This window comes from Emydura macquarii, unplaced genomic scaffold, assembly GCF_026122565.2.
Source record: "Emydura macquarii macquarii isolate MOO-44397 ecotype Brisbane River unplaced genomic scaffold, CSIRO-AGI_Emac_v2 contig_3390, whole genome shotgun sequence".
NCBI lineage: Eukaryota > Metazoa > Chordata > Testudines > Chelidae > Emydura > Emydura macquarii.
In genome coordinates, this window is record NW_027133527.1 from 6,981,904 (window position 1) to 6,999,748 (window position 17,845).

Sequence of the window (17,845 nt, forward strand, 5' to 3'; positions counted from 1 at the left end):
GAGCGGGAAAACAGAAGCTTGAAGTCAGGAGTCAGTAGGCAGATAAGGGAAGAATGGATTTATTAAATGTTTGTCTTAAACTATATTTATCTGAATCTCAAGTGTGCACATTTGAGGTTTTTGACTATTTTAAAAAGCATTTAATTTCCCGATTACGAGTCTTTGTTCTGCATTCTGACCTGATTGGCAAAAACCCAGTACTGACCAGGCTAAGATTTACATCAGCTGCGAAACTCTGAGGATCCTATGGTAAGTAGCTCTTTTTCCAAAGTGTGATCAAGAGACCTAACTGGAAGCCTTTCGTTTTATCTGCAGATCTTAGCAGCTGTCTTAGCTCTTACTTTGGGGGAAGAAGCAATGGCTCCCTTCATGTCAAGAGAAAACTCAAAGAAAGTAGGAGAGGACTCGTGCAAATTGTGAGCCTGATCCAACACCTGGGGGTATCAGCAGTTCCCACTGGACTCAGAGCGTTAAGGCACGGGGGACAGACGCAGGCTTTTCAGGATTGGCCTTCTAGCCCTAAACTAGGTTGATGGAACAGGCTTTTATGTTAAAAGCAACTAAGTGGAATTAAACTGCGTGCTTTGAATGCTTGTTATTTCTTGCTGAGCAATGTGCTCCTATTTGGGCAGAACTGCTCTTTAATTGTGGATATGTTGGAGCGCTGGTTTGTGTTTTGATGTTGTCTAACAAGTGTCTTGTACACATCCCCTGCAATTGCTGCCTGGTGTGTTGGAAGGAAATCTGCAGTGATTAAACAGAGGATATAGGGAAAACGATCCATTTTGTACATGACTATTTACTGTTTCAAGCTGCTGAATATTCAACACAAATCACTTGTGCCCTATATTCAGTGTAATTGCTTTTATTGCAGGGTAAGTATCAGAGATGTCAGTGCAAGCACCACAAACCCAGGGCTCATCTCTGCATTGCTCTGCATTGTTCAAAAGGTAATTAAGGGGGAAGGAGAAATAACTCAGGTGCAGGAGGTTTCTGTCACTTTCCAAACATCCCCTGTGTACAGAGGTTCCCCTCAGGGGACTAGCACTTCCTGATATGTTCATTTAAACAAATGTTTGTCACTGTCAACCAAAATACAGTGCAAATGTAATATTCATCGTTAATAAATAGCTCTAATGCGTGGCACTGCGCAGCTTTTATCCCAGGCTCTCAAAGGGCTTTACAGAGCAAAGCCCAGACTGCACTAACCAGTCGGCTACACTGACTCCGCTTCAGCGTCTCTCACAGGTGGTAGATGATCCTCAGGCAGTACCTCACGTGTCCCGTGTCCCGAGTGAGCTTTTCTCTCTGTCACTTAGGTCTTTTTCCACTCTGGAAACCATGTGTCTTCCACATGGCCCAATTCAGTATCTGCCAGTAGGGCTCCCATCTCCTCTCTTCCTTCTTGTCCTCCCCTGCCTGCAGCTCCTTTCCCTCTGCAGAGCCCCCTGGAGGTTTTTAATCTACGCTCAGAATCGTGGTAATGGGGTTCTACAGTAGCAGCAATTTCATCCCACTTTTGTAATGTACATTTTTGTTACTCTAGAATCATAATGCAAAGTGCCCCTGTGAAAATGTAGTCGCTTCCAGCATATGTGAGTGGTTTTTATGCTCACTAATACCACTTTTCTATCATTCCGTCTCCATATTTGGTATTTCTTTAATAATTAGTGGCAGATTTTGTACGTATGGTTGCAATTATCTAAATGCCTTTGGGACATGTTCTGCCAGATAATTGAATTTCCCTGGTATATGAATGCAAAGAAATTGTTAGTGAATGCAGGCTGGACCCAAGGAATGTTTTGGTGTCCTGTTAAGACAGATGAGGCTTTTTCCTTTTAAAAAACTAATAAAAACAAATTGTTTTGCTTTGCTGTTCTCAGCAAAAGCCTTGCTAGAGGCCAATATTAAAGAGGAGAAAGCATTATCAGTAATTAACTGGATGTGTATTTTAATTATAGCCAATGGTTTTTTCCCTGGTCTGTCAATCCTCCATGTGCCAGATTCAGAGTGTAGCAATCCCCGGACAGAAACATGCAGGGCTTGGAAGAGTCGATCACTGAGTCAGGTAGAGAGTAGAGATGGGAAGGCTCTGGCACTTCATTTAGTCTGTCTCCCTGGTGCCAGGGCAGATCTGTACAATGCATTTTGTAGTGCTTTGTCCAGCCCACTTTTAAAAGTCCCCAGCAACCGGCGCTTCCTCCATTTCCCTTGGGAATTCTGTTCTGGAGCCTGTTGCGTTTTGCTCCTGGGGAGTTTCTCCTGTTTTTCAGCCTAAATTCTCCCTTTCTTAGCTTCCTCCATTAGCTCTTGTTATTTCAGGGGGGGCCTCATCTCCACTGGGGTCATTTACGTACCTTTTCTTACCACTTCATTTGTCTCCGTGCGTGGCCAGTTTGTTGAATTTGGATGTTCAGTTGCAGATTTTTCTCTGATTTTTGCCAGGGAGGCCAGTGGTTTTATAGTAGGGGAACAGCGTGGGAAGCCTGTCTGGTTTCAGATTTGCAAGCAAAGAGCGGAATTCCTACTCCAGCCCCTTCTCGATCCGGTATTAAAGCCTGAAGAGCCCCGAGCGGCATGCCTGGCGCTAGGGGGAAGCTGGATATTTGATCTTGGCTGCTCCCGCAGTCTTCTGCTCCTGGTTTCTCTCTTCCAGGTGACAAAACAAAGTCTCTAAAAGTAAAGTATTTTTAAAACCCAGAGAGTGACCCTGGAGGGGGGTGAGTGAGTCTCCAGAGCAGCTTGTCCTCGGCGCAGCCGGTCGCCCCGTGCCCTCGGCTTTGGGCAGCGCTGCTTGCACAGCTGCAGTACGGACGTCGGGGGGCCGGTCCGACTCCCTGGGAATCCCGCAGAAGCCGGACTTGTCGGGTCCACGGTGCAGTTAGTTCTAACCGTGAGGGGGAATGGTCGGAGCTGTCTTGTGCGAGGGAGCGGGACGGGGGAGATGTTGCAAGTCCTTCAAGAAAGGACTTTCTGAGCCCTGACTTCCCTGCCCCTGGCATCAGCGCCGTTCTAGCAAACAGGCACCACTTGATTTCCCTGTCAAGTGCCAGGGGGCTCGACTGATTGGCAGCCTGGACTATGGCCATGGAGAACTGCAACATCCTGGCTGCAGCGCAAGGCTGCCTCTTTAGCCTGGGTGGTTTTCCTCTGGGCACTTGATGTAAATGATAAAGACCAAATCTTCCTTCCAAGGACCCAAATGACTGGAGGGGATGCCAGTGAGGGGGGGTATCGCCCCCGCCCCCAGCGCCCTGGAGTGGAGACCGTAAAGGAGCCAGCCCTGCCTTCCTCACTGCAGAAGTCAATATTATTATAAGAGAGGCTTTTTGTCATGTGCCAGAGCCATTACACCTTGTCCAACATCTGCACGTTTGCTGCCACGTGGCAGGGTGTGAGCGTCCTGCAGGGTGCGGGGCAGGGCCCCACGTGAAGGCCTTGCCATAGGAGGACACTTCGAACGGGTTGCGGCCAGGCCCCTAAACTCAGCTCTGAAGGGGGGTCCCAGGTGCTAAGGGTCTCAGCTCATCTGTCCAGCTTCTCGGGGCAGTTCGGATGTGGGGTTCCTGGGAACCGGGGGGAATCTGTTTGCATATTGCATGTGAGTTGAGTGAGGGGAGCCCATGGGGGTATGAATGGGGGGTAGTCCCGTGTGTGTGTGAATACCCATGTTTTGCACCCAAATCCCTCTGTGTTTAATCTTCCGCCAGCTGTCATGGCCGTAACAGTCTCTAAACTAGCGAGTTTGTTTTGTTTTGAGAATCCGGTGCTGGGTGCCGGAGGCGTCCCACTTGACTCACCAGAACCACAGCATTCCCTTGCAGCCTAGACGTCCTCCACAGGCCCTGATAACACCGGCTCTGCCAGTCACTGGGTGCCTCCCAGAGTGCACTGGACCCCCCACGACCGTACAGCACCATGCAGCCCGTGGAGGGTCAAAAATCTCTGCTGGGCAGAGCCGCCAACCTGCCACACAGCCAAGCGAGACAGCTGGCTGGTCCCCGCCACAGCTCCTTCCTGGTGCAGTAACATTCCCCCTCGCAGCTCACGTCATTTTTCCCTCCCTTGGGCGAATCCTGTCAGCGCTGGCTCTCTCGCTGTCCCTGTCATCTCAGTGGTGTCCCAGGAGTGAAGTGATGCCCGTGCGTAGCTCCGAGGGGTGCTGATATGTGCTTATAACCTTTGATTTTTTCTGTCTTAGCCTATGACGTCAGGATTTAAAGTGCCAAGAAAAAGAGAGGAATCCTGCCACCCAAAGTGCCACTCTTGAGAGTGAGTATGACTCTATTTCCCTTCCAAAGCTCTTTGAATGACTGAAAATTCAGCCAAAGTTGTTCCATCAACATCCCTATCTCCTTTGGGCCCCAGCCAGGTGACACATGCCAGGGCTCAGCACTTCTTTGGCATAGTCTGAGACGCGACCTAAACTCCTGCCTGGGTCTGGACTCTGCAGGATGGACTGACGGGGCTCCCGGTGAAGTGCTGCGACTGGTGTAGCAAATGTTACGCGCACATTATCAGGGACCAGGGGCAAGTGAGACGTGAGAATGAGAACATGGCACTGCTGACCCCAAAACTGTATTGTCCGACCACCTGAGGCCAAAGAATTAGTGAGAATGAGGGGATATCTCCCCCCATTGTAGCTGCTGTGATATAGCTGTGCTAGTGCAAACCTGAAGTGTAGATACGCTGCACTGGCATGAAAAGTGACTTGCACTAGGGGTTTGCACTGGTGCATCTACACCAGCGTAGCTACACTGGTCCAGAGCCGCAAGCCAGGCTAGAGGTGGTAACACACGGGGTGGGATGGGCCGTGTCAGATTGTTCCTGCATTTCTTGCTGGTCTAGCTGACCAAGTGGGGAAGGATACCAGACATTTCACCCCTTTCCCACAGCTAGGTCCTCAAATCAAAGGAACCCAAGACTGTGACCAAGGCAGTCCCTTGTGCACTCCCCAGCGCACCCATTTGAGAGACGTGTGCTGTTCAGACCTCGATCTCCAGAGGCTTGGGACTGGAGTCTCATCCGCCGCTGACAGGGAACCAAGGAACGTCCCAGAACTGCCCTGGGAGTTTGTTCCCCGCTCTGTGTGGACCTGCATGCCTGGCTGGTGCTAGCGGGAAGAGGAGAACAAGCCCCAGAGTGCTGACCCTTGCTAAGGCTCCAGCCTGACCTCAGCGATCCCCTTTGACACTGTTCCCGCCAACAGCTTTTGTCGTCTTGCTGGAGCCAGCTCCTGGAGAGAATGCAAGAGCTTTCCACGTAGCATTCTCTGGGGAGCCACTACATGCCCGGGCACTGAGGGAGCTCGCCTTGTGCTTTATTGTAGGTGATGGACGAGCTGTCAATCCGTGCCCAGGAAAATATAAACAGGGATCTCAAGAGTGAAGAGAAACAGGTAAGAGAAGTGAATCCACCATTCATCCTCCACCTAAAATCTGAGGGGTCTGAGAAGCCAGTAACGGAGAAAAGAATTAAACCTGGGTGAGAATCAATTCTCTGTGACCTAAATCATTGCATCTGCTGCAGCTCCTAATTAGAACTGCAGCTATTCAAAGAAATACAGCAAAGAGAATAAAGGGATAAAAGAACAAATGCCCTTTATGCATCTAATTTACTGCTGTATTCCAGAGGAGTAGCCAGAACTGATTTTTCGGCAGGGCCTGTGGTTGACGCGGGTGGGCACAAGTCTTGTGTCACAAGCGTTTTACAGAGGCCGATTAAAAACATGGGATGAATTGTTTAAAATCTGATTGGGTGGGCCTGCTTTCAAAGTGGGTGGGCCGTGGCCCCCCCCCCCCCCCCCCAGGCCCACCCGTAGCTGTATTCGAAACTCTCCAGTCCTGACGCTTCTTCCTTGCAAACAGTAAAATGGGCCCTTTCTATGGGGTATAGGCGCATAGGGAAGGTTCTTGTTTTTGTCTTCCTTCTTTTCAATGTCGAGCTATTGAGCCTGATTCTCAGCTGCACCGAATTTGTGCTCAACGCTGCTGGGGAATACAGGGGGAAAAGGGGGATCTAATCCTGCCTTCCGCTCCCCTGATCCTGAAACAGTCCCTGGGGTAATTTACAGTGGCCTCGGCGCTGCTTTACATGATACTGTGCCAGCTGGTCCCCACCTTGCCCAGTCTTGGCATAGTCCTGACACACACAACCCCACCCACAAAGGGCAGGAAGCAGATGCCACAGAGTCGGGTCTAGGGCAGCCACGGAGAATCCTTTCCATTGACTTTGTTCTGTGGAGCTGGGCCTGAGATTCTAGTCTCAGCTGGAGAGCTCGTGAGACTATGATGTTGTAAGACACAAGCCTGAAACCTGAGCTGTTGAGGGGAGAAGGATTTGTACTTGTTTGCTTTCTTAGGCCGTGATGCTCCAAAGACATCTGCATGTGGCTAACTCAGTGACTTCACGTGGTTACTCACCATGTGGTAAATCTTCACGGGACCAGCGCCGAAGATTGTCCATGCATTTCTCTGGTTCCCCCTGGGCTTTGAAGCGCCAGCTAAGCCAGTGGGGCGCTGTGTGGAGTGTAGGGAAGGATGTTTGCAATGGCCAACACACTCAGATCATTTTTTATTGAAAGCTGAGATTCCCAGGAAGAATGATTTGAAAATAAGTTTCTCACAAGGGTAAAATCCCTCAGCAAGTACTGAGCACTTACGGTTGTTTTCCATAGTTCGGTTTGGTTAGAGCTGGATCCTAGCAGCTTTCTGTCTTTTGGCTGCTGGGGGTAAACTGACTTTTAATTGTTTCATATGCTGTTGTTATCAAAGACATAGAGTCACACGCAGATGGGATGAGACGGCCGTGCCGATGCATACATTAGCATGGGGATAGCCGAATGTGTTGGAGGAGTATGTGCATCCTTTAATCAATTAACACCTCCCAAAAACCCACTTCTCACGTCCTGTTGTCCTAGTTTTCAGAGGCAGACGCGCCTATGCACTCTAACCAATAGTTGTACATTGAGGCTTTAGTATTAATGAAGTGTTCCTTCTGGTTCTGTCTGGTCTTAACAGTGTCTGGAAAAACACAGAGGTTTTTCCTCCATATAGAAGTTGACCTTGGCTATTCCACATGTAATACTCACCCTCTGTCCTCCCCAGGACAAGAGCAGGGATAGCACCCAGGACCTTCAGTACAGATCCCTATCACTTGAGTTCAAGGAATAATCCTGTTAACCTGCAACAATAGCAAGCTCTTATCCTCTGTGTGGATCAGTCGTTAGAGAGGGACTCAACCTGCATAGCCAGCATATCTCTTTGCTCTTCTCTTCTTGGCAGTTACTATTCTTATCTGGGCGGCAAATGTGTTGCATGTTTTTAATTTACTGGTTTTGAAATCTCGTAGCCACGCTGTGTGCTGCTCTCAAGGGTCGGTGCATATCTTCCTTCTGAAAAGTCCTCTTCTTCTGCCTTTGTATTTCGCTGTATAAACTGATGGAACCAGCCTTTTATTTATGGAGAACCTGGAAAACCAAAGTGTGACATAGGTGTTGGAAGCTTGCCTGTCCTCTTCTGCGTAGTACTTGGGGCCCAAGAACTATGATGGTGATTGGTGCACCCATACATACCTACTGTGCGGTAGATACGTAGGCAGTAGGTGCTGGATTAACAGTCCTGAAAAATGAAGTCCTTCATTTGTTTATGCACGGAGCAGGAACAGCTTGGACAGTTAGGAGGGAGTGCGGGGAATCTTGTCCTGCCAATAGCCTCCCTGCCCCCAGGTCCTGGGAAAGCAGTGTCTAAGGCGCTATCTCTGCTACGGAACCCACTGTTTCCAAAGCTGTTTCTGTTCACCTGGTTTCGCTGCCGGTGTCTGTGGAGCATCGTTGTTTAAACGTTGTTAAATCAGCTCTTCTCAGGAGCCACGTGGGTTTGCAGCCTGTCCTTCAAGGATGGAGGAGAGGGGCTGAAAGGTGAGACGATTTGAAGGTAATGGGCCCGCTGGGGCATGAGGCTGGTCTGGAGTAGTATTTATTATCTGCATTGCCACAGGCTGGGGCGTCGTTAGTGCAGGCTCTGTACAGATGTGTAGCCAAAAGATGGTTCCTGCCCCAGAGAGCCTGCAGGCTAAGTACCACGGGGCAGCCAAGGCACGGCTCGGGTTACTCCAGGTGCTCAAGTGGGGCAGCATTGCATCTCGGGTGTGGGCCCCAAACAGCATCGTGTATAACCTCAGATCCTGAGCCTGGTCCAACAGCCTGCTCACCCGGAGCAAAAATGCCCTCATCAGCATGACCTTTGCTGACAGCTGTCCTCGCCTCGTAGTGTGGGATGCTGAGGTGTGCAGACAGGTGGGTCTTTTCACTGAGCACCAGTGATTTCCACTGAATACGTCACTGTTCCCTCCTTGTCTAAATGACCCCCAGCCCCACCCATTCTCTTTCTCCATCCCAGTGCCATGCTCTGTTTGCTGATAGAATCATCCTGGAGACATTTGGTTCTCATAACAGGCCAGCGCTGTGGGAAGTTCCTGCTGCGTTAGCAGGCTCAGGGCTTGCTGGGGAATGGTAGGTGCGTGCTGGAGATGCTCTGGATGTGTCTACGCTAGAGAACTGAACCCGTTGAGCAGAAACAGTTTAAGCTTACACGGTTCAGAGCATCCTCCTTAGTCATTCTGATCAGATCCAGAACTATCCCAGGTTTGCCCCGGGCCACGCTAGCACTATCCTACACTGTTTGAATTGCAGTGAGGTCTGCAGAAGCAGTGGATTCTGGGAGGCCAAGGGGCATGACAGAGCCATTTCAGCTAGACCTGCCCACAGTGGAACGAAAGCTGTTCAGACTGCACTGGTCCTTGGACCTGCTCCAAACGATTCTTAGCACGCCCGTAAACTGGCTTGGAGCACTTTTGCATGTGGCTAAGGGGGGCTGTACATAAGTTCCAGGAGGTTAGGACAGAAGATTTCTCTAGTGCAGACAAAGCCATTGAAACAGGCAGCTCATCCCTCCCTCCACCCAGAAGTAAGGAAAGTAGGAGTGGCCTCTAAAAAGGGTGTGGTGTGTGAGCTGAGAAGCCCTGGGAGCAGCCCAGTGTGGGGAGACGGTTTCACTTTGGGCTCCTTTTGTGAATCAAACCAAACCCTCAGTCTGTGTGTCCTGTGTGTGGAGTCGCTGAGGAAGCTGCCTGCTCACAAGTCTCCGTATGCAAATCTGATTTCGTAACCAACAGAGAGAAATCAACATGAATCAACTCATAAAAATGAATGAATATGTTAAAAGGACAAGCTGGGTCTTTCTCAGCAATAACTCAGTGCTACAGGCATTAAAACAGTCTGCTCTGACTAATGACACTTCAGGAGCTTTGCGTCGCATTAGGGTTGCCATGACTATCACTTATTTTATAGGACTTTTTCCCCAAATATTGGATTTCCTCCTTTTAAAATATGACTGCAATTTGCTTCATGCTTCAGTCTTCCTTATAGCCGTGTTTAATAACAGTGCTCTGCTGGGTTACCCCTTAAATACAATAGAGCATCTGGAGGATCAGACTCCATTGTCTGTTGCTGCATGCTCCGGGTATAGGCAGGTAAATAGTACCCGCTGTGCTGCTGAGCGGGTCAGGTGGAGTGTATCCTTACTTGCTGATGATTGATTTCCCTGGCCTGTTGAAGAACGGCGGTAGCTTGCTGGGTGTTGTTGCGAGGAGGGTCACCCAAGAAATGACTGGCTACAAAAGGTTTTGCTGGGATTTGAAATATTTGTGCCTAGGTTTGTTTTTGGGTGTTTTTTTTTTTTTTTGCATTTAACGTGCAAGGTTCCTGTGTGATCTTACAATGGTGCCCCCTGGTGTACACCAGCACAGATTGCACTTGCACACTCAGTAGTGGTTGTGCCAAGAGTTGTTTTAGTCTTGTGGGGACATTCAGGAGCCTTGCTCACCACACTTCCCTCATCACCGAAAGTCTTTGGCTTCTCAGTTTTCGGCCACCGCTGAGTGGCTTTGGAGTCCAGTTGCTCACTCCTCATTGGAGCATCAGCATCACAGATGATTTAGATGAATCTTTACACGTGCATCTCTGATGTTTCAGACCCGGCTCAGAGCTGTGGCTGGTACCAGTGCGTTTTATCCCAGATGGATTTGAGAGTTTTAAAAATAACTTTCCCCTTTTGGCCCAAGCGCTGTGAAGGGAAAACCTGTCACTCAGGTTAATGACCTCACGTTTCCTGTGCAGGTTTAGTAGCAGTCACACTAAAGGCTCTGAAAGTTATTTATGAGCATGAATTAATTCAGCCTCTCAACCCTTTATTGCATGGCAATTGTCCCCGTTTTACTGGTGGAGACACAGAGAATGAAGCCCTAATTTCAGTGTCAACTAGTTCTTGGTTCTTCAGTTTTCACTTGTCTTGAGAGAACATGGGGGTGATCTTCAGAGGTGCGGAGCTCCCAGAAATCCAGCTGCAGTCAGTGAGAGCTATGAGTGCTCAATACCTGTAACAATCAGGTGTCAGGTGTGCTGTGCTGGGCATCTCCAAGTTGAGACACTCAGAATTAATGGCCTAAGTGACAGTTCACACAGCAAATCAGTGGCTGAAATTGAGCCCAGGAGTCCTAGCTTTCAATTCACTGCTTTAAACACCAATCCACACTAGCGAGTTGCCTGTGGCCCATTGGCATCTGAATATTTATCCTGTTATCACATATTTAAAACATAAATGCCGTCTTGTGACTAGGAAGCAGGGTGCATGGAGCTGCATGAGTTGGCCAAGAGAGATTTTTTTTTCCAGGGTGTTCTTATTAGGGCTGGGACAAGCGGTTTTTGCAAACTCAATTCCTCGTGTGCTGTGCCAGGGATCACCCCTTCTGGACAAGTTTTACTCTAGCTGCCACCTGCAAGAATCCGCCTCCTGCGTGCAATTAAGTCGTTCACCTGTATGTGTCATCATTAGGCCTACTGACCCCTTCGAAAGAGGATCTTTCTATTCTGACGTGGTTCTGTTTCTCTTTCATTCTCTGTGTGTTTTCCTTCCCTTTTATTTCTGTTGCCACTGGGGATAATCTCCTGAGCAGGATCTGTGTTCTCCGCAGTTTATCCATGTCAGGAGACCATTGCTCTGCCGAAGCTGTAGCTGTTGTGATAACTCTTTGTTACTTCTCTAGCACACAGAGTGCAGAGCACTTCAAGGGGAGCAGTGGGAGAATGGAGAAGGCCAACAAAACGCTGCATTTCAGGGCTGCCACGGAATTTGTGAAGGTTGCATCAAAGCCACTGGCGGCCATTCTGTGCCCTGCTCTTTTCAGGGCTCCCAGCAGATCAGGGTGTTTCACGCACCCAGCCCACAAAGCTGCCCTCCCACTGCCGCATGCAGCTCTTGCTGGATCTCCCCTACGAAGGGGTTCCTGGGATGGCCTGGAGCCACTGCAGTGGCTCCTACACCCCCACCTCCCGGCTGCCGGCAGAGGGGGTGTGCAGGAGAAGGAGGTGTGAGCGGGGTGCCTAGGAACGCCTGGCTTTCTTAAAGAGCCCCAGAGCTCTTGGCAGCTGGGGCGAGTTAGAGCCAGCCTCCTGGCTCTTTTACAGCACCCTGAGGGACCAGTGCAGCCCAGAACAGCTCCTGAACTGGGGAGCAGAGAGGGCGCCTTGGAGCCCCACTGTGGCTCTGTCCCCACACCTGCCGTGTTGCCCGGAGCCCACATATCCTGGTGCCTGGGAGCCCTGCCTCGTGCTTTGGGTGCAGCACATTCTCTAACCTGACCCGTGTCCCTCGCTCGCTCCTCTCTGCTGCTGCTGGACCCGAACTCCTGCGCAGCGGCGCCGCTGGAGACCGGCACGGAAAGGGTTGATCTTCGGTGACTGCGGCATCGTGCTCTGCTCTCAGTGCCGCTTTTGGATGCAGCGTGGCGCGTCCCGGTCTCCAGGGAGCTGGTGGCATTTTGCCAAGCTGGCATCAGTCTGCGTCTCAAGGACATAGCACGGTGCCTCCCAATCTTTGCGGCAGGAGCCTGCGTGACAGGTGAAGCTGGGGCACTCCTCGGTCTCCGTGGCAGGGCTGGGAAGCTCCCGTTCACCTCGATGAATGATCTCGTACCTGGCTGTAGGCGGGGATTCCTTCGTGTGGCCGAGAGCCGGCTGCGGGTGCTGGATCCAGTCATTCTGCCAGAGGAGTGTGCTGCTCCTTCGGCCAGCCCTGCCGGTAAGCTGTCGGGCCGATTGCCCCCGGGGCGCTGTCCTCTGCGGCTCGTTGCCCCCACTCTCAGAGCACAGGAGGGCACCTAGACCCGTCCAGTCCCTCCTCCTTTCCGCTGGCAGCTGGAATGACGTTAACCCTTCGTGTGCTGGTGCCCCGGCTCGCCTGCGCTGCTGCGGTTCGGCCAACGCAGGGATCCACCGGCCCTGCCCGTCGAACAACTGCCTAGTCCCTCGTCCTTTCTCCCCTTCCTGCCCCGTCATGGGTGCACCCGGAGGGCTGAGTGCCAGGGCCCCGGGAGAGACAGGGCATCGGGGTGGTGGCTGTTGGTATCTAGTGCCCATCTGGGCCATGGCCCAGGGCCATACAGCCGCGTAGCGCCAGAACAAAAGACAAATGCATGCCAGCAAAGCAGGAGCCTGCTGTAAGGGGGCGGGGGCCCACGGGATTGTAAGGCCAGCAAGGGCTGCTCCAGAGAGAGCTTCAGGGCAGAGCTAAGGTGGTGTTTGCAATGTTTGTTTATGGTAGGGCCCGCTGGGTGCTGGGCCCTCCCCAGGTGGAGGGGGAGGGGCGGTCCCTGCTCAGAGGGTACGGCTGAACTTGAAAGGGATTTGGGGTGGGGAGAAGGGGAGTCGGTTCCACCCATTGGGCCACACAGTCACCTCACCTGCCACCTTCTGCCTGGCTGCCAGGGGAGGGCGGTGCCCGGGGCAGATCCCGTCTGCATCCAGGACAGGGCTAGCCCCCGGCAAGGGCTGTTTGTCTGTGCCAGCGGTGTGCAGGCGAAGTCTGCAGGCCACCTCATGGGCAGGCAGCCCGATGGGCACAGCCCAGCCTGACCATGGGCCCCACCCACGGGGAGTGTGTGTCGGGGGGCGGGGGAGGCAGTGCTGGGCACGGGCCGGCTCCTTAGCGCTCGCTGCAGCAAGTTCAGTGGTGTACCGAGGGTCCCCAGCGCCCGGGGGCCAAGCCTGCATTTGCACGAGTCCCCCCACGCAGGGCAGGAGGGGTCCCGGCACCGCCTCCCTGCTGCCCGAGGGAGGGGAGGGGTCTATACCTGTGGGGGGGATGAGGCTTGGGAGGGGGGGCGCAAATGGGTCGGACCTTCACGACACGCAGGGGGGAGGGAAGGGAGGCGGCACTGAGGGGCACCCCTTAGCACCTCCTGCGCCCCCCGCCCATCGTCAAGGGCCGGCCCGGTGCTTACCCGCCACTCCAGCCCCGCAGCCTGGTGCCGGCTCGGATGGGGTGGCCTCACCCCCACCCCCACCTTCCCCCCGGGCTGGCCCTTCACAATGCGCAGGGGGGTGCAGGAGGCTCTGTGCCCCTCAGAGCCTCCTGCGCCCCCCACCCGTCGTGAAGGACCGGCCTGGCTCGCTCCCCCACACCTGTAGCCCAGCGCCAGTTTGGACAGGGCGGCCTCACCCCCCGGCCTGGGGAGGGAGGGCACCGGCCCGGCCCTGACCTGCCCTATGCACGGGGGTGGGAGGCGCTGAGGGGTGCCCCTCAGAGTCTCCTGTGTCCCCCACCTCCTGTGTGTGGTGAAGTGCCCCCCCTCCTGCTCCCGCAGGCCAGTGCCCAGGGGCCTGGCCCCCCTCGCTACATCACTGAGCAAGTTTCCAGGACTGGCCATCTGCAGGCAGCATCCAACGCATGCGTGGTGGTGGGGTGTGTTACTGATGCAGGGAGTTACCACCACGCCAGTTTAACCATCGATTCCTTTCCTAAAGCCAAAGGCCGAAGGGGGTTTATACGATTGCTCTAAACGCAAGAAATTTACAACAGCCAAACAGTTCTAAGCATTTGCTCAAGATACTTGCAAAGGAACTAAACGCAGGGACGCTTAGACACATACTGGGCTGTTCCCACGTGGCCAGGCCAGGATTAGCAACGGACCCTTTCAGAGTTTACTGTTTTATAGCCCTTAACGACCAAGTGATGTCATTGCCAATTATTGGACCTGAACTATGGTCCAAGGAAGCAGTTTCTTAGCTAGCCAATTATTTACTGCACCTGGTCCCCAGTTCTCCATGTTTTATTCCTATTACTTCAGCCCAAACCGTAAATAAGATAAGTCTGGTATTTCAAAGGGTCACAGCAACTCTTCTTCCTCATGATTTCATTCTTTTTGGTCACATGCTTTGGGCCTAATGCTCATGCTAATATCCCAACTCAATTTAAAACCACACATCACCCGAGGTCAGATGTGGGCTTATATTCCTACATTCCCCATCTTAAAACCTTCCGTCCAGTGTGGGTTTTACTACATCAAGGATTTCAAACATACTTCTGCAACTCTGCAATATTTTATATGACCATCAAACTCTGCAATATGAAATCAACACAGTAATTACTACAATAACATGAATAATTACCAGAACTTTAAATGACGGCCTTCAGCAGGAATGTAGTCCCACATTATAAACTCGCTCTGCCTTTAAATCACCCACCTGCAATTTTAATTTTGCCTGTATTTCACTTACATTATAGAAAACTGATACAAAACATAAAAATCTTTCCATTTATCACCACAGGGAATTCAGGTCTGAAATAGAACAAAGGGCAATTAAAATAACATTCTCTGGGTCTGTACTGGAAATGGGGTCTTTCCAGCCACCGCCCAATACTCACCGTTCTCAGTATAGGAATTTTTACTTCACCAACTTCCCAGCATCTCAGCCACGCTGTTCACTTTGCAGACTGTCTCCCAGGGTGAACCCACAGGCTGGCAGCTCTGTCTGTAAGATATTACACCTGCACATATGTGTCATCCCTCCCCCACGTCTACCCCTTGCAAAGAGTAGCACCAGTCTGGGGCTTTCCAGACTTTGTCATTGTCTTCCAACAGTATTTGAGGAGGTAAAACAAATGCCTTCCACACCATATGGGCTGCAGTGGTTTGACATTTAACTAGATGGTATTGGATCCTTGCTACTTTCTTTACCCTGCACTAATTAATTTACCCTTGTTGATTTCTTTACCCTGCACCAAATTTTTAACCTCTCTATAGTGATAAAAGAGGGCAACCATCCTTGTTCTATGTCACGTAAGGCCGCTTTTGCTTTAAATAACACATTTCCAACATACTGCGCATGTCATTGCTTTTGCTTTTTACCTTTCATAATAGCAAATTAACTTTATCTCAGACGTTTAGAAAAAACCATTTACAACATCATGCATATAAAACAATTAAAAGCTCTTCATCAATAAATTCTTTGCTTTGTTGTTTTTTAAAATGCAATGCAATTCTCTAGATGCTAATTCTTAATGCTAAAACACTTCCTCATTTAATAGATGCAATACTTCTGCTGCTAGCTTATGTTAAAATGCTTGGTCATGCTCCCACAGCGTCTTTGTCAGCGTGGTTTCAGAGCGACATACTGGTCCCAAACAGTTTGTTTCCATGCCAATTTTATTAAGTTCCCTTCAGTTTCATTGCTGCCCTACCTTGGCAGATTTATGCATTTTAAATGTTACAGTTTTGGGCATAAAGTCCTTTTAATAGTTTTTAACCTTTTTTGACCAAACTTTAGTGACTGCAAATTACTGAAATTCAATAACACTGGTACATGCATAAACTGAACATTATTATACAATATTTCCTTAATAGATTTAATCCTACACCATTATTTGGACCGGTTTCCAATCTAGGGCATTTCAATTTTTCTTTCTTTACATTTTTTTATACAATTGATCCAAATTAATCATTTTCCATTTATGAAACACCCCCATATACGTTTATCACTCCCTTAATATAATTTACTTTACACCACATTGAACAAAACATTCGGATAGGATTTTTAATGGTTAAGCTCCATTTCTTATGTTCACTGATTTTCCTTGGTGCTGGATTGGTTCCTACTTCCAAAACACACAGACATCTGAAAAAGAAAATCACAGCTTACTGTGGCTCCTTTTTGGAGCCTCTCTAGGAATTTAATTAAGTAGCATGTCTTGTTTATATTTCTTTTAGCCCTTTATATTATACACTGCATGTTCCATGAGAATGCACGCTCCTTTCATAATTTATCCCCCCACCCTTTATTTGCCATAGAGACGTTAGCAAAATTAATGTTCACGTGAAATGTAATTATTTGTTTTGTGCTTAGCGTTCCCATATACCCCTATCAAAATGATTGTCTGATCACTCACAGCCTCCTGGAGGCAATATCAGTGTTCCTAACATCACTTCTTTTGTGCCACCCCCCTGCAAGAGGGGCCCGGTCTCTAATTTTTCATTCCCCGACAGCTCTTTTAGCTGCTGTTTTATGAGTGATCAGGGTCTTTCCAGCACTATTCTGCTTCTGGCCAGCCCTGCCATGACCACACCCTTTAGTCCTTATTTAAAAAGATATTGAACTTTATAAAAGCATTGAGGTACCTAAAGGTTAAATGCTAAATGACAAAGCCAACTATTCCAGTGCTACCTATGTTTGGCTTGAAAGAAAGAGAAGAATGGAGCAAAGCCTGCCAGGAATCCTTGGCAACTGCCCGAAAAGTGTCAACTTGAATGAAAGATTCAAAGGGATTTTTAGTGGGATCTTTTAAAAGCCAATTTATTTTACACAAACAAAATAGAGTTTTACAAGTAAAGAGGGTGTGTTTGAGGTTTTTTAAACCATACATAATTACACAAACGTATTCACGTTTCTTTTAAACGGTTTTGCTCAACGCCCCTTGTGTTGCCCGAATTATTTAATTTATATTTTTTTAAACACAACTGTCCCCAGATTACATTCCCTCCTTGGCCATCAAGTGCCAATGGAAACCCTATCATCTCTTTTGGTGATTGCGAGTAAATTGTCCGTAGTCAAACACTTTAAATCCCATTGTCTCTGTGCTGGCAGCAGGGAGCCCCATTGATTATTTACAGATATATTCATCGGGAAGGGCCCATTTTCTTCAGAATAGTTAAAGGCTTGGCGGGGAATAGCACAGTTGCCGCCTAACCTCCCCTTTGCATAATTAGTTTTATTACAAAGGGTTTCACCGGGCATGACTGCACCCAGTCACACAGCCACAGCTGGCTGGGGTTTCGTTATCCAGCCAGCATTCCCTTTTCCCTTCTCACTTAATGTTACTTCTGATACTTTTCCTACACCAGCCTGCTGAATCCATCCAGCTCTCTGCAGAGTTAGGAAAGTCTGTGCACAGAGGCTGCCTTTCACTCCTCACTCTTTTCCCTTCGTTCCCTCACTCATCTCCCAGGGTGATGCATTGCTCAGCCCATTTCTCTGGTGGCAGCACTGAGCTTCTCGTGGTGTTTTTTTGCACTCATCCTTGCTGCTATCTATATGGTCGCCCTTGGTTTTCGGTCTTTAAAAGTTCAGTGTCATTCAGCGGACCTCTCCCATGCTCTGCCAAGTATTCCTTCGCATGGATATCCACAGTACCTCCCTCCCTTCCCCATACATTCCTGAATTTCTTAGTAGGCGAGAATTCAACAATGGCCCGAGAAGGCAGGTCATTGCCCCTTCTAGGGTATAAAGCAACTGAAATGAACGTCAGTGGGAGTCCCTTCCGTGGTCTGCAGAATGCTGGAATTATTATTATTTATGGCTGGTATTCCCACGACACTCATTTAACCATAAATCCCTCTATTAAATCTAACAGCTAAATGGTATTTATGCAATGGCTCCAAACATACCTAAAAAGCCTCAGTAACAAGCAATTTACTACAGCCAAACAGTGACAAAGCATTTTATAAGCATTGA

The 17,845-nt window shown here is 49.7% G+C and overlaps 1 protein-coding gene across 1 annotated transcript in view; it reads left to right on the forward strand.

The window, feature by feature from the left end:
• The first annotated feature begins 5,335 nt into the window (after positions 1-5,335).
• TNRC6A (trinucleotide repeat containing adaptor 6A) overlaps positions 5,336-17,845 on the forward strand; it is a 164,461-nt gene continuing 151,951 nt past the window's right edge. The window contains exon 1 of the mRNA XM_067534180.1: positions 5,336-5,398. The gene's annotated coding sequence lies outside the window, so the exon portion shown is untranslated. The remainder of the gene's footprint in view (positions 5,399-17,845) is intronic.